Source organism: Papio anubis, chromosome 8, assembly GCF_008728515.1.
Source record: "Papio anubis isolate 15944 chromosome 8, Panubis1.0, whole genome shotgun sequence".
In the NCBI taxonomy this organism is placed as follows: Eukaryota; Metazoa; Chordata; class Mammalia; order Primates; family Cercopithecidae; genus Papio; species Papio anubis.
The window spans coordinates 4590131-4612610 of record NC_044983.1 but is presented as its reverse complement, the minus strand read 5'-3'; the positions used below and the strand labels follow the sequence as shown (position 1 = coordinate 4612610).

The 22480-nt window shown below is 38.7% G+C and overlaps 1 protein-coding gene across 2 annotated transcripts in view; it reads left to right on the top strand.

Annotated features, from left to right (window-relative positions):
• CSMD1 (CUB and Sushi multiple domains 1) overlaps nucleotides 1-22480 on the top strand; it is a 2034404-nt gene that overhangs the window by 280293 nt on the left and 1731631 nt on the right. The window lies entirely within an intron of this gene.

Sequence of the window (22480 nt, the reverse complement as noted above, 5' to 3'; positions counted from 1 at the left end):
CATTTTCTAGTTATGTCTTTTTTCCCATTTTTCTTTTACTTTTATTTATTATTATTATTTTTGAGACAAGGTCTTGCTCTGTTGCCCAGTCTTGAGCACAGTGGTGCAATCTTGGCTCACTGCAACCTCCACCTCCACCTCCCGGGGTTCAAGCGTTTTACCTGCCTCAGCCTCCCAAGTAACTGGGATTACAGGCGTGTGGCACCATGCTTGGCTAACTTTTTGTATTTTTAGCAGAGATGGGGTTTCGTTGTGTTAGCCAGGGTAGTCTCCATCTCCTGACCTCATGATCCTCCTGACCTCATCATGATCCACCTGCCCTGGCCTCCCAAAGTGCTGGGATTATAGGCGTGAGCCACTGCACCTGGACTTTTCCCCTCTCTTGTTCCTCATTTGCAGTAAAAACCTGGGAATTTAGGTTGCATCTGTTCTACAAGTGGCCTCTCCATGTAACTGTTCGCTGACTCCTACTCCTACACTGATGTACCTTCCTGTATCCTGTAAAAATTCATGCCTTTCTATTGATCTGCACTTCCGTCATCATCATTTCTTCACTGTGTGATCATTTTGCCTTTCTTTCTCAGCATGATTGAAATCACGCTTCTGGAAATCCAGATTTTATTTGAATAATGTCCCAACTCTCCTTTGTGATCTTGAAGAAATTAATTTAACTTCTCCCAGCTTCAATTTCCTCATGTCTAAAGACCTAATATTACTTACCTCCTAGGACCGTTGTAAGAATAAAAATGAGATAATGTATAGAAAGCCTTTAACAACAGCGTCTAGAGTGCCATAACTATTCAGTAAGAGGAAGTTGTTATTTTATTATCATTTTCACCCAGATTGCTGTGACAGCTTTCTGGCTATATTTTGTATCTGCTTCATTTTCTACACAGCTGCCGGGGTGATCTTTCCTAATCCCAGATCTGATCACATTAAGTCCTTAAATTAGATCTGTCAATGACACTCTCCAAACTTCAAGAGAAAGGTCCTTCATGACTTGGTCCCTGTCACTCTAACCCCAACCTCTGGCAAGTTTCAGATGAGCAAATTACTCATAGTTTCGTGAATCAGAAGCTTTTCGCCTTGCCTTTCTCATTTCACAGAACTGCCCTTGCTACTTGTAAGAAATTTCCTCCATTCTCTCAATCGGGTCAACTGTGTTCATCTAAGACCCAAGTCAAGCACTGTCTTTCAAATGCTTCTTCGGATGCCTCTGAGTGACAGCTCTTCTCTCTGACCCTCTGCCTCCCCGGCCACGCCTCTGTCTTTTCTGTTTCGGACTTCCATGCCATTGTTGACTTCAGCCACATTGATGATTAGAAATCGTTTATCTTTATTTCTTCACTCCTAACACACTGTTTGTACTAACTAGACACTTCCTAAATAGTTGAACTAATTTAAACATGGCATAAGTTGACTTAAATGATGTCATGTTAAATATATTTGTTTATGAAATGTGTTGATTTGGGAATAAAAGTATTTAATGTTTTATTTACTTTTCCCTTTTGTATTATAGAGACATTTGTGAATTACTGAGCTTACTGGTCATATTGTCTGTTATACTATAGCAATTGTATTATTTATACACTTTTTGTCTGTAGGTAATGTAGTCTAATTCAGTATGGGTATAATAATTTGAAGGGTTATGTGGAAAAGTATTTCTTATTTCATGGGGTATATGTAAGGTAATGAATAGGGAATTAAAAGAAATTTGAGCTCAAATATGTTGTGAGACTTTCAAACAATTAGCAATCTCCAGATATTAGAAATATTTTTTAAAAATATATTGAAAAATATATATACAGCATATAAATACAATTTTAATGTAAAATATGTAATATATATGAAAGTATATCGTTTTTATATATTACGTATGTTAAAATTTTATGTCTCATATTGTATATATATATAAAAATTATTTTATATATATTACTGTTTATTTTTAAAATACTGAAAAAAAATTTACAGTTCATAAAGGTCATCCTGAGCATTTATCCAGGGGTTTTTGAAGAGATTCCTTTATCGAATAGGCAGCACCAACAATAGACCTGTTGAAACTAATTTTCCAATAGTAGAATGCAAGAATCTGTATATTTTAAAGTGCCCCAGGCCACTCAGATGTAGCTGGTTCATAGAATAATCTTTCTTTCAGGTCTAGACACTCTGTAAGATAGAATGTTATCAATTATTCAGTCATATTGTGAGATATTATATTTGTAATGTACAAATAGTTTCAGATGTTGAAGAGACACTCAGAAAAGAGTGATATTCATTTGACACAAGATACTAGGGCCAGAATGAAGAGCTTCCTTCATGCCGCAGTGTCAGCATTATAAGAAAGTAAAAAGTATCTGTTCAATAAGTACTCTTGCCTTTCAGTCAAAAAAGAAATATGCAGCAGTAGAATCTAGGGGTAAAGAGATAAAGGCTGTGTATGTTTCCTTTTCTTGGAGAGGATAATTGCATTTGTACACAGTAGGAAGACTATGAGCACACGTTTGAATGACAGGTGACTGGGGATTAGGGACTGGCATAGGGTTTTATGTCTTTGAATGACTATGCATGTTCTTGATAGATGTTGGGTTGTCTTATATCATGGTTTCCAGAAAGTGTGTTCTGAGAATGGAGTCTCTAGAACACAGAACTGTGTGTTATTTTTAATACCCATTGTATTACTTCATTTTCACTCTCCTATTAAAAAATACCAGAGACTGGGAAATCTATAAAAGAAAGAGGTTTAATTGACTCACAGTTCTGCATGGCTGGGGAGGCATCAGGAAACTTATGATTATGGTGAAGGGGAAGCAGGAACCTTCTTCACAAGGCGGCAGGAGAGACAGCATGTGAAGGAGGAACTGTCAAACACTTACAAAACCATCGGATCTCATGAGAACTCACCCACTATTGTGAGAACAGCATGGGAAAAATTGCCACCATGATCCCATCATCTCCCTTTCTCATACATGAAAATTACAGGACTCTTCCTCAACACCTGTAGGGATCACAATTGGAGATTAGATTTGGACACAGAGCCAAACCATACTACCCATGGAGTTTACTAAGACTTTATTAAGTAAGCAATTTTCTTTAGGATAGGGTTTTTGGAGCCTTCTCTAGGGTGTTTTGCCCCATTAGCATAGAGATGCAGTAGGAAGCACTTCCAAGCTCTCTCAGCCTGGTTAGGACAACTTCTACTCCCCTTCTCCTTCCCTGACAATACACACACATCCAGAGCATTTGGAAGGACGAGCATTCCATTAAACAAGCAAGCACATAAGCAAACAAACAAAATACTTTTGGGAAAAATGTGTGTGTTTTTTTAAATGACTACTAGAAGGTAAGATTGGTTAAAAGAAGAAATGTAGAGAATTAGAAAATACAGAGTTGATCAATGTGGTTATGTTTGGTTGAAAATGCTCTGTAATCAAAAGCAGTCAATTTCTGTATAATGGCACTGAAACATCAGATTAGAAAGGGAGAAAATAGTACTACAAAAATTCAAATTTCTGAAATTGAATTTCAGTCAAGCAAATATTTATTGAAATCCTAGTCTCTGCCAGACACCACATAAACAATAAATAAGTAAATAAACAACTGAGATTCTTACTGATTGCAATAAGTACTGTAATCAAGTCCCAGACAACTGATTTGTGTGTACAGTAAGACACTCAATGCTGAATAAAATATAAAATAAGTAGAAGTTTCTGTCTTCCAAGTATACTTAGGGATAGCACAGGGATGACAAATGGAAATGACTTAAATGACAATGTAAGGTGCTACCAACTTACTAAACTTGACGTATGTGTTAATAGAGACTGAGGCTTGAGTATTTAGCTAGATCACGGGTCCCCGACCACGTGGGATGAAGGCCTGTATCAGACCTTGGCCTGTTAGGAGCCAGTCTGTACAGCGGGAGGTGAGTAGCCAGGGAACCAGCATTACCGCCTGAGGTCCGCCTCCTGTCACATCAGCAACGGCATTGGATTCTCATAGGAGCATGAAACCTATTGTGAACTGCACATGTGAGGGATCTAGGTTGTGTGCTTCTTGTGAGAATCTAATGCCTGATGATCTGAAGTGAAACAGTTTCATCCCAAAACTATCCCACAACCCTGCTGTCCATGAGAAAATTGTCTTTCAGAGAACTGGTCCCTGGTGCCAAAAATGTTGGGGACCGCTAAGCTTGATGATCAGGTCTCTTCGTATCCCAATGTTTTTCTGATTCTGTACTCTGGACTTTAGTAAAATCACTTTAAGATTTTTTTTAAAGAAAATCTTTTAAATCAAGGTCATGGGCAATGCTAAGTCAACTACTATTTGTCTTTTAGATACTTTTCTTGAAATACTTAGAAATCTCCGGTTTGGAAATAATTGCAATATTTCCTTAATGCCAAAGAGTTTTCATTACTTTTCATAATTATACTGTATATCTAATTCATTGCAAAATTGATAAAAACTGTATCAATTTGATAACTTCCATGAAGTATACATGTTTTAAATAATTACAAATTATCCATATATTGGTGATTGCAAGATAGGCTATTCATGCATGATCTGAATAAGAAATTACAGGTGACAGAAATGTTGAGTCCATCACTATTTCTCCTGTCAATAAAGGAGATCTTTCAGAAAGGTCCATGGAGTGACATATATTTGAAAAACTTTCAGAGATGATTCTGATTATCTACACTCTCTCCTATTTCTTCCACACATTTCCACCGTCATTGCCATGGTTGAGAACCATTGGTTTACACTATGTGAGCTACAGCATCAACCACTGAATTTTGCAGAGAAAATGTGAATCTCCTCAAATGGAGATACATAATTTTTTCTGCCAGATTTTGCATCTAATTAAATATAAAATATGGCACATTACTCAAATGCAACTTATGTATGGTATAAAATAATTTGCTTAACCCTAAAATGTGAACAGTATAAATAAAAATATCACCAGATATTTTTTAAGCATTTGAAATAATCATTTTAAATATTCATTTTAAATAATAAATCTCTTTAAAACAGTACCTACTTTTAAAAGTATATTTTGAGACCCTAAGGGTAAATTTCTCACGTTACAAGTCTGCAATCTATGATGAAAATGCATAATGAACTTTTAAGACACTTTTAAATGACAAGATAAATTTCCTTTAATAATGTTATCCATTAAAGAACTAAGACAGAGAAGATATGATGAATCCCTCTGTTATTATTTATTTTGCTACCTAACTTTTTCCCGCAAAAGAATGCTCTTTCTTTCCTTCCACAGAATAGACAAGAAACTCTACATGGTAGAATTTTTGTGGTTAGCAATAGAGAAATATGGTTGTATTAGTGGTTATTAAAAATGTTTCTTGGAAACCTTTATTTGTGATTCTCAGTGTGTTCCTGACTGGTAATGAGGTTCATTTTGTAAAGGGCAGTGTGTTCTCCTACCAAACCTTTTAGATGATTCATAATTCATGAATGTCTTTTTATTTTTTAAGCTGGTAAATATTTTTATTTTCCCTGTTATTAAAAACAACAACATTTTGACTGAAGGGGACTATTTAGAATGCTCCAGAGAACTTCAAGATGTCGTCTCCCTCAAGGTTGTTTTCCAAACTGTTGTTCAAAGTCAATTCTTGGAATTGCTACTTCAAAGAGGAGAAGGTCAATTTAGCAAAGATTCCTAATCCAATCAGAGACCCACGGTTATGCAGGTCTCAGAAGCAAGGCGACCTGTTGATTTTTTATTTTTATTTTTATTTTTAGCTTCTTGAGTATATGTGCAGATTTGTTCCAAAGGTAAACATGTACCATGGTGATTTGCTGCACCTCTTAACCCATCACCTCGGTATTAAGCCTAGCATGCATTAGCTATTTTTCCTAATGCTCTCCCTTCCCCCACCTCATCCCCAGCAGGTGTGTGTGTTGTTCCCCTTCCTGTGTCCATGTGTTCTCATTGTTCAACTCCCACTTATAAGTGAGAACGTGGGGTGTTTGGTTTTCTGTTCCTGAGTTAGTTTGCTGAGGATAATGGCTTCCAGCTCCATCCGTGCCCCTGCAAAGGACATGATCTCATTCCTTTTTATGGCTGCATAGTATTCCATGGTGCATATGTATCACATGTTCTTTATCCAGCCTATCATTGATGAACCTGTTGATTCTTAATGGAGTTTCATGGGATTCTTCATCCAGAGTAAATCTGAGATTATGCGTCTTCACTAAATCTTCACCCAAGGTTTTCTAAAACTTGTTTGAAGAAAGTAACATTTAAAAGTGTTTAGAAAGAGAAGAATCTTATGATTTGTTACCACTATACTTTTTTTTTTTAAAAGAGAAAGATTTGACAGAGGGGACGTGTGGACCTAGCGTACTTCAAACTCCTGTGTACTCTCAACAGCTCTGGAACAGAATCTGAGAGTCTCGTGATCAATAGCTATTCTCAAATGAGTATCAGTTCTGTATTGCTCCCTCCCATGCCCACCACTGATGCTTCCCAGTCCCTCTGGGAGCTGGCCTGGGTGCTCTGTGCTGGGGTCAGGGAGGAGGAGTACTGTGCATGGCCCCTCCCCATCAGACTCTCCAACTGTGGTTCAGGCACAGGATAAAGTGAGGGAATGCCTCCTGGGTGCTATGTTAGGTGCCTGGCAAGATAAACAAAGGAGTAGTAAGTTCTTCTTAAGCAGAGTTTTAAAAAAAGCATCAAAGGAAGGATGGCTCAAAAGCAGCCTTCAAAGTTGACTTATCATTGGTATTTACCAGGTAGAAGCAGACCTGAGAAGGGATGAGAGAACTCTGAGCAAAGAACAGTTGGGAACTAGGGGCACACAGCGGATGGACTCTCCTCTGGCTCTAGGGGAGCCCACAGCTTTGTGTAAAAAACTTGAATTTTTGAAGGAGTTGCAACATTCACCTTTCATCCTAACTTTACCCTTAATTTCAATAAAACTCATCTATTAGATGTTTTATGTACTCATACTTTGTTCACTACTTTGCCTCCCATTCACTGAAACACCAGCTCCTAAACTCACGTATTATTAGAAGTATGTACATGCAGGAGACCGAAGGTTACTTGGTAACTTCCACAGTGTTCTCTGCTCCTCTGAGATCTTCTGCTTTTGTTCTCCATGTAGCAGCAGCAGCACTGTAGCTCTATTGTTCTTCAGCCTTTCTTCCTATTCTTGCTGTTACCTTTTTCTCATGCTCTAATCCGTTCTACAGAAATATCCTTTCCCTTTATTTGGTAACCAATTTTATTGAAGCTTAAGTTACACATGATAAAATGTGCTGATTTTATGGATGTAGTTTTGTGAGTTTCTGAATATCACATATAGGTAGAATATAGTATATTCCCTTTATGTGTCCAATTAGTTTCATATTTTGTGATAGATCGAGTCAATTGTTTCTATTAATGATACCCAATTATTTCACTAATTGAGACCCTAAGTAAACCACACTTAAGTTTTTCCTCCTTTGCAATATCTCGTCTATTAGACACCTTTTCATTGTAACATGCCTAGTTTTATAATTTTAAATTTAATGAACATGCAGGTTGTTTCCAAGCAATGAGGTGTCACAAAGTAAACTTACACATTTATAAGTATGAAACTTGTAAAAGCAAAATATAGCAAATGATCAGGTTGATAACAATTTTTTATAATATGTATTATAAATAATAGATTAATAATATAATTATTCCTTTTAAAAATTCACGTTGGTTTATAATACTCACAAAATTAGAATGTCACCTTTCCTGCTAGAAAACAAGAGGTTCTTTCTCTGATTTCTTTGCTTGGTTTTATTATTTTTTCAAGACTTCAAGATTTTGTTTCATAATCATGAACTGAATAGGTCTTGAAAGGTCAATTAAAAATAAAAATTAAACAAAAAGTTCACCACTTATTAGAAAAATGACTCTATGGTGAGCTCCTTCATCTCGTTAGGAAAATGACTCAGTGCTTTCTCCTTCATGGCTCTTTGTGAAGCTTTCTAAGATTAGCAAGATGAAGAAACTGAAGCCATGTATTATAATGAGAGAGAATTACAGAATCCAAGTCTGTCTTATTCTAATCCTATCCTGTGTATTCAGATAGGAATATTAATCTTCCAAAGGATTCCATTATATCTGAAGAACTTTGTCTCTTGTTCTTGCTCTCAGTATTCAATCTTCCTTTTACTCCCTGCATCGGCAAGACTTGTTCATTCTTTAGGCGAGTTCAAACATCATATCCTTTCCTGACAAACTAATCATGAAACACTGCTTTCCATGAATCACAATAGAAATTAATACCTCATAAATTGTCTGGGAAATTTTTAAAAATCATGTCTTCGAATGATAACATTGTCTGAAATGTTCTAAATTTTTATCTGGCTTGTGGTTTCATATCTCACCACATAAATGCCAGGAGCTCTGATGTTTATATTCTTATTGGTTAAATTAGAAAGAAAGGATCCACACACAAGAGTGAGTAAGATAGAAAAGAACGTAAGCTAAGTGTTCGATGTACAACTTTGACTACCTCATTAGCACAGATGGATTTCGGGAAAACTTTGTAGAATATGACATTGAACCTGGGCTTTGACAATAAAACACAGGCATTAAAGGATGATGTAGTGATCAGTACAAGGTATGAGTTGTGGGTACTCTCAGATGAGTAAGGTTTGGAGACAGTTTTCATGTGGAGTACTTAGGAGAAGTAAAACACTCTGCCAGAAACAGAGAGGTACTGTTGGTATAGAAGGAGGAATGTAATTGCAGATAAACTCTTTGAAGGTTATCCTTTAAGCAAGGAAAAATATTTGAATACTAACTTTACATACTTAGCAGGCTTTGAGGGGTCCAGAGTGAAATGTGGAATTAATAGTTCCAAATCTGGTATCATCCAAGTAAATGATTGAGTAATGAGAAAGCAAAGACCTCAAACTCTAGCAGGACATCTACATCAAAGCACATATTTTCCCAATACTGTGGACAAGCTTTAAGTTAATCAAAGGCATAGATGGTGGAGACACAAAGCATGACCATGGCAGGGCACTGATAGCCCTGACTGGTGTTCATTTGATGGTGAAATTGGTGTGTGTGTGTGTTGGTAGTGTGTGCACATGTTTAAGAGTTGGATTGCCAAAATGTATTGAAGTAACCCTATTGGTCAGGATTTTCCTGGCTGAAAGATAAGATCACAATCTCAGGCTGTAAGACACAAGAACTGTTTTTATACAGTGGGATTTTTTTTAAGGGGCAGAGAGTTTGGTAGTCAAGAAGGAAGGGAGAAGACGGAAGGAAAATGCTGCCCCGTACAGAGATAGGAGGGGGCCTTCTTCGTTCTGTTTTCCTGTCTTCTCCCTTCTGTTTTCCTGTCTTCTCCCTTCCTTCTTGCCTTTTAAAGTCTCTGCTCATTACAACCTCCCCCCCCTAAAAAAATTCCATAATTTCCATTGTATAAAAACAGTTATCTTTACATCTGTCCCTATCTCAAAAATAAACTTCCCTGTATGAAATTCTTTAGGCCTAACACACACCTGAACTGGTTTTCTATCCCAACTGCCTTATGAGAACATGAGCAAGACAGTTTGTGAATCACACCAAGTCTGTTTCATGTAGAACGAAGCCTCAGAGGTCCTCAGAAACCTTTGCCTTCTTTGATGCATCCACCAGTTTCTCTGTTTTGGGACATCATCTTTAAGTTCCATGAGCCATTTTCATCAAAATCTCATTTGAAACGAGCCTTTATACAACATTCGACACAGCTCTTCATGTTGACTAAAATGTTTAATGCTGATAAAGAACCAGGGCTTACATAATTACATTAATACAGATGAAGATGCAGAAAGTTGTGGCATATGGTATTATGTTAAAAAAAAACAGTATTCAAAGCAAAAGTGTTCACAGATTTGTAAATTCATTTATATTTGACATGTTTTGGAACTTCACTTAATATTTAGATGAAACCCTTCCAATTACATAATCTTGTTTCATCTATGGACATATTAAATGTTCGATGTAAGGTATAGATGGCAGTGAATACTTACATTTAAGCATCACTATTTGTCTTGACAGGACCAATGTTTTAAACATGGTTGGCAGTCTACGTTATTCTTAAACTAAAAATGGTATTTTACATATTATGTAAGATGTTACAAATATCAAGCAATTTACTAATTTTGAAATTATGGCTGAGTGTGTTTTTTGCTTACAGAGTAAGAATGTGTTTGTATTTTATCACAGTTTATAATGCCAGATGACTAATGCTTTCCTTTTGTACTTTGAGCTATTAACTAATCCACATATTTCAGAACTCTCATGTCCAGTAATTAAAACTGTCCAGGGAAATCATGTCACCAGCCACTAATGTCGGTCCCTGCTTTAATTGCCTTTGGCCTCATAATGTTGAACTTACTGACTGAACTCTAGTCAATATTCACTTGAATACTATAATTGTTTTGGTATGGTCAACATTCCCCAATTGAGTAAACAATACAGGACATAGAATTCCACCTAAAGCCAAAGGAATACATTATACCTAATAGCTGCCAAGTTTTTTACATATTGAACTTGCCTCTGTAAGCAAATATGAGTATGCCCAAATAAACTAATTTGCCAGCATGTAAACTAGCAACTTAAAATCAAGGAGAAATGAAAGCATCATAAATATTTTTCAGAATGCAACTTTTGGTGAGAAGGGCAATGATAATGAAGCCCAGGCGATCCTCCTGTTTTCATCTTGTCCTTGTATATGTTCTAAGGACCTTTACAGCAAGATTCTATTATAGAATCAAAGAATAAGTAGAACTATTTTTTTTTCTGATTTTTTAATTTTTATTTTGTTTATTTTTTGAGACCAAGTCTTGTTTTTTTGCCCAGGCTGTAGTGCAGTGGCGCAATCTCGGCTCACTGCAACCTCCCTCTCCTGAGTTCAGGCAATTCTCCTGCCTCAGGCTCCTGAGTATCTGGGATTACAAACATGCGCTACCATGCCCAGATAATTTTTGTATTTTTAGTAGAGATGGGGTCTCACCATGTTGGTCAGGCTGGTCTTGAACTGCTGACCTCATGATCCACCCAGCTCGGCCTCCCAAAGTGCTGGGATTACAGGCATGAGCCACCAAACCTGGCCCTGATGTTTTAAATTCATAGTTTCAAGAGTTAAGTTTATAGCTCTGTTACTACTTATATTTTGTGATTTTTGTGGAATGAAATTCAATAAATTGGTCTAAACGTAGATTGACAGATGCAATCCTTCAGTCATTGGACACCAGTGTTGGGTGCCAGGCATTATTCTGGGGATGAGTGAAGTAGATCAAGTCCTTGCCTTCATGAGTCATACCTTCAAAGACAACAATAAAAGAAAAACTAGGTAAATGAAAACTATGAAATGTGTTGTTTAGATAATAAATCTGGGTAATAAGGGGGAAATTAACTGTCATTCCTATATGATTCTGTAGCCTCCCCAAATATTATGGGCTCCCAGGGTAGGATGATGCAAAGACCTACTTTCCTCTACAGATCTCTGAAGTTCCCGTCCCTCTGTTCCCTTTAATAAACAAATGTAATTGACTCTGAGTTAGAGAAATAGGAGAAGCAGGATGTTTCAATGATAGGGCTAAAATATAGCAGGTGAACTAAACAATAATAAGAGTCTTTGAAAATTATTGTTACCAAATATCCCAATAAACAGACACATAGAGTGCTTTTGATTTTCTGCAACTATTGAATTCTTATGTGTATCTATGGTATCTGTCATGTCCATAGACTGAAAATACCATATCCTATATGCATACATGTGCCTTGGCTTTAAAACATTTATTGAATGATTTTCATGTACCAAAAACTGTTCTCTGAACTCTTTAAGGCATTATCCTCGTTGAAGACTGAACCCGATACTATTACAATCTGTGTTTATGAGATAGAGATTCTGTAAGTTGCTCAATCTCATGACTTAGGTGCAGTAAGCCAGGATTAAACACAGTCATTCTGCCTCCAGAACCCAAGTCTCTAATCACAGCCTGCTTCCATGTAGATCCTACTGTAATTTTAAGTGTTATTAAATTTGGCAAATACGTAGGGGTTCTCATGTTCAAAAACGTGGTGGGCTACCAGTCTAGACGATCTTCTGTTGATGATTTTAAAATTAAATTGCCCAGGAAAAAATATTCTAGAGGCTGTATGATACTATATTGTGGATACATGTCACGATAAATTTGTCAAAACCCATAGAACATACAGCACCAAGAGTAAATCCTCATGTAAATTGACCTTTGAGTGATAAAGATGTATCAACCTAGGTCTGTAGGTTGTAACAAATGCACCCCTCTCTCTGGTGGGGTATGTTGAGAATGGGGGAGACTGTGTGCGGCGGTGATAGGGGATAGATGAGAAACCTCTGTGTCTTTTCATTTTTCTGTGAACTTAAAACTGCTCTAAAAAATGAAATCCTTTAAAATACTGTAGGGTATTGAGATAGATGATAAAGGAGAGGAAACAACCGAGTCGACATAAGATCTTAACAAATGTCATTGGTCATTTATGAGCAATTACAATTTTCAAATCCAATAATTTGTGTGTAAATAACACATGCAAATGGGGGCCAGTCCTCACTCTCATGCATGAATGCAGGCTGAATGAAGTGTTATCCCAGTGTTATCCCAATGCCCGGAGTGCAGACTGTAAAGGCTGCACAAGGTCAGGGAGAGAGTTTTTGGTGGAACTGCTGTGCTCAGGGAAACCTTCAAAAGACGGGCAAGCTTTCCATAGGAAGGGAAATGACACAAATAACTTTGAGAAATAAAGAGTATGTGTATTCCATGCACAAAGGTGAGTATTTGATAAGTCATGGTGGTCGAAATTCAGACCTCAGTTTTAAGTGATGATGAGTAGGCCAGCTTGGTTAGTTAAGAACATTCCCATAAGGGGGCAGCGGGAAGAGGACAGATAAGTAAAGGGAGCTTAATCACAGGGTATTTTAATACCTTGGTATTTTAATGTAAGCTGCGAAGGTACAAGAACCTAGAAACTATGTGTTCACAGTGGTTTAGAGAAGTTTCCTTGGCTACAGATTGGATTTTGGAGTAAAATCTCTGAAAGATGAAAATTTGGCTGAGAGAGGTATGAACCCAGAATATCTGAGACAGGTCTCAGTCAATTTAGAAAGTTTATTTTGCCCAGGTTAAGGACACGTACCCGTGACACAGACTCAGGAGGTCCTGACGTCATGTACCCAAGGTGGTCGGGGCACAGCTCGGTGTTACACGTTTTAGGGAGACATGAGACAACAATCAATATATCTAAGAAGTACATTGGGCCGGGCGCGGTGGCTCACGCCTGTAATCCTAGCACTTTGGAAGCTCGAACTCGGCAGATCATGAGGTCAGTTGGAGATCGGGACCATCCCGGCTAACACGGCGAAACATTGTCTCTACTAAAAATACAAAAAAAAAAAAAAAAAAAAAAAAAAAACCTGGCATGGTGTCACATGCCTGTAGGTAGCCCTAGCTAGCTACTCAGGAAGCTGAGGCAGGAGAATTGCTTGAACCTAGGAGGCAGAGGTTCCAGTGAGCCAAGATCGTGCCTCTGCACTCCAGCCTGTGCAAAAGAGTGAGATGCTGTCTCAAAAAATAAAAAAGAAGTACATTGGTCTGGTCTGGAAAGGCAGGACAACTTGAAGCAGGGAGGGGCTTCCAGGTCATAGGTAGGTAAGAGACAAGCTGTTACATTCTTTTGAGTTTCTGGTTAACCTTTCCAAAGGAAGCAATCAGATATGCATTTATCTCAGTGAGCAGAAGGAGGACTTGGAGCTCTGTCTTTTGTCCACAAGGAAATTCCTTGTGGACAAATTGTGAGGGAGGTACGTAGCAATTTTTATCTTAGTAGCTGTCTTTTTTAGGAATAGAATGGAAGGCAGGTTTGCCCTAAGCAGTTCCCAGCTTGCCTTTTTCCTTTGGCTTAGTGATTTGGGGGTCCCGAGATTGATTTTCCTTCCCAGTGGCTCCCTGAATTCTAAGTTTGTGATGCCACATGGACAATAAACCATTTGTGACCTTTGAAAATAACTATAAACCATTGTATTGGTGTTACAAGAAAATGTAGAAAATAGGAGAGTTAAAAAGAATAGGATCTGGCCAGGTATGGAGGTGCACACCTATGGTCCCAGCTACTCAGGAGGCTGAGGCAGGAGAATCGCTTGAGCCGAGGCGTTTGGGGCTGGAGTGAGCTATGATCACATCTATGAATAGTCACTGCACTCCAGCCTGGGAAGCATAGGGAGACCTCATCTCTAAAAGAATAAGTGTTGAGAAAATGAAAACCAAAATGAAAGATCACCTGTTTGAGAAAATGGAAGGAGAAAAATCCAGTTGTTTTACCTCAATACCACTCTGCCTAATGGCCTCTTCTGATTGATGCATATTTAAAATAAAAGTAAAAGATAAAAATGTAAAATTAAAGAAGCAGACTCAAGTGAAAAAGAAAAGAGGAACAGTGTAGGACTAACGTCCCCATATAGTTAGAGAAGAATGGGACTCAAGAGCTGAACAAGTTAGGAATATTGAGGCTAACACAGCCGGAACACACCTCCAGGAAGTCCTCCCACCATTCAGCTGTTTTCTCCACTCTGCTCACGTAAGATGCATCGTGCATCTCTGTATCACATTATACAAATTGATGATGCTTTTGCTATTCCTTCTTCCTTCCCTATCTACCTTTCCATGAACCTTGAACTTTTTATGGGCAGATAACATTTCTTACTCATGGCTGTGATCCAAGGACTGAGCATGGTGTCTCACATTTCATTACTCAAACACTGGCCAAATTAAGGAATAAGAGGAGCTTGAAGGCAGAGCAAGCCTGACACTCAGAAGATTCCAATGGACCCTGAGAACATCTGAGAGGACGTGGAGAAGAAAGCCGTGTAGTCGGTATCACAGCACCCAGGGAAGACTGGCCTCTGGACGGGAGTCGACGTTTTCCCACGATGATCCCTGTTCCAGGAACCATGACAGAAATAAGGCAGGTGACCTCAAGGGGATTGGTCTGGTGTCAATGAGGCAAAACTGGAAATCTTATCAGTGTTGAAGCAATTAAGTCAGAAGAATACCGTAGAGTCTTGTCTAGCACCTGACGGTGTGATGAGAAAGTGGTTTATGACTGCTTTAGTAGAAATTTAAAAATTTGAGATTTCCAGAGAGGACCCGTGTAAGAAACAATGGGAAATAGAATCACACCTGATGTGAGATCATCCTGATTTGCACATTATCAAGGGGTCTGCAGGCCTTGCAGTTATAAGATGGTGACGATCGGCAAACCAGGACAGCTGGTTAGTCCTTGTCTGCTGCAGCCTCACTGACCCCATGTGGCTCTGCCTGCAGAATCCTTGGAAAAGCTCTTGCCCATGGCTGACAGGCTCCTCCCCGGCCCTCTTCATCTGGCTGCACCTTGTCCTTCAACGCAGACATTACGTCTTGGATATTTTCCTTTTATCAACCCCTTCAACTCCCACGTGGCCCAACACAGCCAGGAGCTTTAAGGACGGTCTACTCTTTAAAAAACCTAGCCACGAAAAGCAACCGGGATATGCGTCTGGGAAGCAGAACCTCAGTTTTTTTGTTTTGTTTTGCTTTGTTTTTAATTTTTTTTGTTTGTTTTTAAATTTCCTTTAATGAGTTTCTCCTTTTCTCATAATTAAGAAAACATACATCTTAAGACTTGACTATTGGGAGCGGCTTCCGGAGGACTTGAGTGAGGTTGGTCAGTAGCTGTGATTTCCCTCTGAGGTCAGTCCGGGGGCTGCTGGTTTCCAGTGGGAACAGGGGGCAGGTTTTCAGCAGGTGGAGCCCCCCTGGGCTAGGTACCAGGGAGCAGGTATGCAGTAGACAGCGAGTCCCATTTGTAGGGTAGGTTGTGTGCTCTGCATTACCATCATTCAGAATGGTAGGACTGAGCCCTCCTGTACAGGAGGGCACTGAAGATGGATTGAGAGATAGGAGAGCTCATAAAGTGAGAGCTGCAGTTTATTTGCCATAAACTAGTTACAGGGAGTGAGGAGAAAATGTCTCCAACCTGAGTTCATTGCACCTGCCAAATCACAAGAGTGCATTTGAGGAATGTGTAAAACACTGGCCCATTAAAACCTCTTTGATTTATAGTGTGGTTAGATTTGAACAATGATTTAAAGGTCAAAATTTAGCATTCCAATGCTGGACTAGATAGCCACAGAATCGCAATGTAGTGTACCTGAACCTTCAGGAAATTGGGTTGAAAATAAGTGTAGTTAAAGCAGGCAGGCAGGTGTTCCTTCCACTCCATCAGGGCAGACGTGACAGGCGTAGATGGAGTGCAGAAAATAATTTTTGCCACCGTTCCTGGGAGGAGAAGTGTGGTCATTTCCCAAGATAACATAACAAATGGTATTTGCTCTACAGAACCGTCTTCACAGGACATAAGGTCAGAAGGGGGGGAAAATACAAATAACCTTCGCAGGCGAAGAGTTCCATCAATGATAAAATTGTCAAGAAGGATGTTATCAAGATGAATATAATTACTAAATATGTTGCAAGAAGGTGGTTGCTTTTGTAATAGGTGTCTATCTAGGTGAGTCGGCCCAGTGACTTTGAAATAACAGCCTGTGGTGGAGGTTATCAGGAAAGAAAATTAAACTAAGGCTTACAGCTGAAATTCACACTCTCCACCTATTCATTCTGCTGACAGGTTAGCTTTCCCGTTTAATTTCTGCTTAGCACATCCCTAGGAGTTTGCTGCTGATGTGCAGTTTCTTTTGGTAACATTCTTTGATTCCTTCACTCCCTTCACTTGTAGTTGAAATGTCCTGTGCTATTTCATTCTGTCATAAAGATGGGAAAAATTCATTTAAAAATACCAAAGTACCCTTTAAAAGCGAAGATTGGCCTCTGGACAGGAGTCGACATTTTCCCACGATGATCCCTGTTGCAGGAACCATGGCGGAAGTAAGGCAGGTGACCTCATGGGGGATTGGTCTGGTGTCAATGAGGCAAAACTGGAAATCTGATCAGTGTGGAAGCAATTAAGTCAGAAGAATACCATAGAGTCTTGCCTAGCACCTGACGGTGTGATGAGAAAGTGGTTTGTGACTGCTATGGTAGAAATTTAAAACTTTGAGAATTCCAGGGAGGGACTGAAATAAAAATTGATAAAAGCACAGCATAAAAATAATTTTGGCCAGTCACGGTGGCTCATGCCTGTAATCCCAGCCCTTTGGGAGGCCAAGGCAGGCGGAACCTGAGGTCAGGAGATCAAGACCATCCTGACTAACATGGTGAAACCCAGCCTGTACTAAAAATATACAAATTAGCTGGGCGTGGTGGCGCACATCTATAGTCCCAGCTACACTCAGGAGGCTGAGGCAGGAGAATTGCTTGAACCAGGCAGGCGGAGGTTGCAGTGAGCCGAAGTCACACTAGTGCACTCCAGCCTGGTGACAGAGTGAGACTCTGTCTGAATAATAAAAGAAAATAGTAATAATATCAAGATTTCAAATCCTTGTAAAACAACTGCAGTATAATGATTCAATTCATAAAATCCTACTGAAATGCTGACAGTATTTTACAAAAGGATTGTGTGAACAACTGTATTCACATGACTGAGGAACCAGCATGCTTTTTGCTAAAATATAATATTTTAGAATTCATACTTTTTCGGAAGTATAATGTGTCATGACAGATACATTTTCCAAGGAATACCACCCAAGTATAATTTATTATCCAATAAAACTTTTAAAATAAAAATTTTGATATTTCCTCAAATTCTGCAACTTTCTTCTTTTTTGGCTATTGAATATTCTGACATTTTGAATGTGTTAGCGACACTCCCCCAGTTACTCATTCAAAATTCTAGGTGAAGGGAAGTAGCTGTTTTAATTTTTCCATTGCTTTTTACTTAAATTAGGTCATTAAGACTTGTTGGTCTAGAAATTTTCACAGCCTAAAATCATGCAAAGACAAAAAAACTGCATTGACATGTAAAGAACACTGTGAGGGTCATCTTAAGTTATGAGCATTGTAAGAAGTCTTTCACAATATCATGACATTGGTTGAAATAGAAAAATTATAGAAGGCTTTGTACCTCTTCTCCATGTAATGTTACCAATGCTTCAAACCCGTTCTTTTCTCTAAACCCATTGCTTTATTTATTTATTTTTAAATTATTATTCTTTAGCACTACACGTACTGCAGTAATGCAGCTCCCTTCCTGCAGGGGAGAAAGTGATAACATTTGTAGCTCTGCTTTGAATGAGGCTTTCCTTCTTACCTCCGTAGTGGTTTTAATCATTCATATAAACGTATAATGACTCTAGTATTAAAGGTACCAAAAAGGGACTATTGTGACCCCAGAGATGAATTCCATATGGAGTTAGCCTAAACCACCATCATATTAATAGAAGAGGTCATCAGGTGTAGGAATGACTGCAGCCAAAGACGATCTACAGTTCATGTGGCCAGGAACCAAAGCAAAGACATTTGCCAAAATAGATGACTCTGTCTCCTCAGATACAGTCTTTCTCTTACACCTTTTCTATCCTCTGAACTAGAAAAGATCTTATTGAACTGTGTTCTTTAGCTTTTCAAAAATATATTGTGCCATGAATGTTCTTAATAATGCTTATTATACTTTAAAACTTTTCTGAGAAGTTGTCCAAGAAGTATGTCATAAAACCCTTTTCTCCACAAATTCTTCTAATATTAAATCATACCCTTTAAATCATGTTTTCTTATTTCTTATGAAACATATAGACCATTTTAGATGGCAAATATGACTCTACAATGTGGAAAAATCATTCTGGAAATGAGCATTATGAGGATCAAGTATTTAGCAAAACTCAAATATACCTTTCTACATATCCAAAATTAGGGAGCTGGTGAATTGTGTCTTCATACTGTTATGCTTGGTGTAATACATGCAAAATCACCTAGCACTAGGGTATGAACACAAAAAAATAAACCTATTGAAATTTCCAGATTTGGACCCTGTTACATTTGCTGAATTCAGGCATTATGTGATCAATAACTTATTGGGTTGAGAACAAATTGATTGATACAGATGCAAATGTATTCACTCTTGAATAAAGCAAGTTATTATGTGGACAGTAGAAGATTATATTTATATGAACAGACAAATTTGTCCTATAACTTCCTCTGGGTAATTGATACCAGAATTGGAAAATTGCCATTTCTTGAAAAATAAGAAAGTGAATGCTTTAATGGACAATCACATTCTTGTTGTGTTAAGACCCTGATGTGAGTTATAGAATTTGTGTCAATGTCCATTTCCCCTGTCTACAACAGGCATCACATCAGACCACGTGTGATGTTTACAGAGTTGTTCTCACAAAGCATGGGGAGTTTTGAGTCTTGGGTTCTCTCCTCAGTGCTGTAATTGACTCACTGCGTGAGGTAATGAGATGACATTTGTAGAGTGCTACACGAATCTCATATGAAAAGAACTATGTAAATAGGAAGCATTATTTTTAGGTAAAGACCCCCCCAAATGGCTTTGAAGTCAACATGACATTCAGTTGAATAAAGTATAGGGAGAGTTCACACTCTGACTGCTGCTTAGTGGGAGACCATTTAATTAAGAGCCATTTTGGGGAATTTTCCTTGGTATTCTAATGAAGTTCAATCCATCTTGCTTATTATCACCGCACAAATGCTTATGTCCGCTGGCAGCAGGGAACAGGGGAGGTGGCTCACCCCTCTTGGTTTGGTGTAGCAGGTGTCAGGTCATTAATTAGGCCATGCTCAACATCACAGACCATCATTTTGGGCGTTTACAGCTTTTTAGTTCTGGTCACTTGACCTGCGTCCCAAGCCTATGCTTATTAAGTTTTTTGAGATAGATACATTATGTTAGATCAATATACATTTTGAAATTTATACCTGAAGCTAAGATGTAAGATATGAGAATTGATATTTAAAACCCAAAGAATCTTGACTCTCATACACTCAGAACAAACTTATAGAATCAAATACCTTAGAACCTTCGAATCAAATAACTCATAAAATCCTCCAATTTCTACATGTATGTAGGAGGCTTTAAAACCGGGTAAGAGAGTAAACTGAATCTCAGGGTAATCAATTAGAAATCATCTAAAAATGGAACAGTATAGGTACTTGAAATGCACACCAGATAGAATCAAGAAGCAGTAAAGGATGCTACAGATAAATAGAATTAAATGTCTAGGATGTGACACATCAGCCATCATATTTCGTGTATGACATGTTGATACCCAAATTGGCTCCTCACACAGGCGTGGAGGAGGTGGGAGAGTGTGTGTGTGTGTTTGTGTGTATGTGTCTGTGCATGCACTCCCTAAAATCATTAGTGAAGGAGGGTGACAAGAGGATGGAACCAGAAATAGAAGAAGAACCTAGTGTGGAAAGGAGAGGTGAACTCTTTCAGTTTAGCTATCTTGAAAGATCAAAAACAGTGGCAGCTCATTTTAAGCCTTCATGGATTTAGCTGTGAGTAACACTTCACAGTTCACCGGGGAAATAAAGAGTAACTACCTTTCTTGTTAAATTCTTGTGATGCTCCTATAACATTTCTGCAGTTTCTTATTTCCCAGATAAACCAAGAAACCTTCCCGGAGGTCATATCTTCTGGCATCTCTTCTACAATTTGCTTCTAAATTGATTAGGTGGACTTAGTGTTCACTAAATTATCAACATTGAAAGTTTTTCATTTTCTTTCTACTGTAGTACATATTTTTATGATATTTGTAAGCTATATCATGTTACTGAATCTACTTAAGTCCTATTTGATCTGGCTCTTCCCCATCTATACATCTGTCTTCACAAACCATCCTCTGTCCTCAGTAAGGCTCCTTCTCCTCCTTCATCTGGTAGTACCAGCATCCTATGGCTATCAGAGGCCTGGAGATGTAGTCATCGGAAAGCCCCTTCCTTGGCTCTGATGCTCACACTAAGACCCCTGCCTCTCTGGCTGGCAGCGGTGCTGTTCCTCGGCCCATCGTCTGAGTGCTATGGCAGCTCTTATCGAGCACGGAGTTAGCCTGCACAGGGTCCGGCTCACCTGAAGCTCAGCCTCAGAAGACATCTGCCATGGGTGCATGGAGTTCACTGGCTGGTGCCGTGTGCTAGCATCATGAGTGGTCTTGCCATCTCCCTGTGTGCCATTCAGGGCTGGAGACATGTCTCCTCCACTTCCAAGTGCCTCTCCATTCTTACAGCACCAGGAAACCCACCACTCTCTGGTCTTGGGCCATCGTTTGCTCATGGTTTGCTTCCTTTCTTCTCTCCCTGCAGCTCAGTGCACCCTGAGGCTTTCATGGTTCGAACCTTTCAAATGGGACTCTGAAGGGAAGGAGAAGGATCTTCCGATCTTAGGTTCATGACTGAGGCTCCCATCACAAAAGGCAGATTTAAAAGCCTACAAAGTTATGTAATATGAGCCTTCGTAAGGAAATGAAAACCCAGAGAAATAGGTCAACTTGTGTATTTTATGCGTAGGTTTGATGAAGAGGTAGTCAGTCGTGGGGACGTGAGACTGGATGAAGGTCATGTGAGCTAATGCTTATAAATCAGCAGGCATGTCGCAGGGCCTGTTCGTTCAGATTCTTCTCTGTGCTCCTGTGTCTTCAGAGACAAGCATATTTCTTTTCTCTAGGTGTGGGGAGGCCCCCTCTCACACAAGGCCTGCTTATGGCCTATGTCAGGGAGAAGAGCAAGGCCAGGGACAGTGGCTCTTCTGCCTCTCCAGTTTTCTTAAATGCCAGAGTGCCATATTTAGGGTTATGGTGTCCTAAATCCAATCAATCAGGAACGGGATAATTGCATATATGTTTGTTTTAATGGGTCGCTGAAAAGAAAGCATTCCTTCACTCTCAGGCTTGGCAAGAGGAAAATCCAAGACAGCTCCAAAAGAAAAGCCTTACTAACTCCGAAGGTGGAAGAAGAGTACGTTCTTTCCACTGCTTCTCTTTTTGAGTATAGGGAAGAAGATATAATTTGGCATCTCAAATTTTCTGGCACAGCATCTGTAACAAAAAAAGTGAATGACACAGCTGGAGTCATCTAAGACAAGATAAAACTGCCAGTTAGCTCCCTTCGTAAAACAACACAGTGGAATTAAGTTGAGAAAATAAGGTTTTAAAATCAGCCGTCTTTGCCGTTTTTATTTGTGTTTATAACAATGTCAGTGCTTTTAAAGATGATCCAGTAAGTTTCTGCAAAGAGTTCATTTTGAGAATCAAGGTGGCCATGGCCCAAAGGGAAATCAACCTCTCCTTTACCAAACCTATAAATATTAGTAACGGCAAATTGAAAGTAATGGCAAAAACTCCCATTACTTTTGCACCGACCTAATAACTATTTTATTCTCACCAACAGATTTGAAATGTAATTTCTTAAAAAGAATGTTCAGAATTTATTTTACCGTTTCACCTTCTGGTACTCAATTTTCAAATGTAATTGATTTTGTCTCAAGTTTCTCTGTGACATACATGGT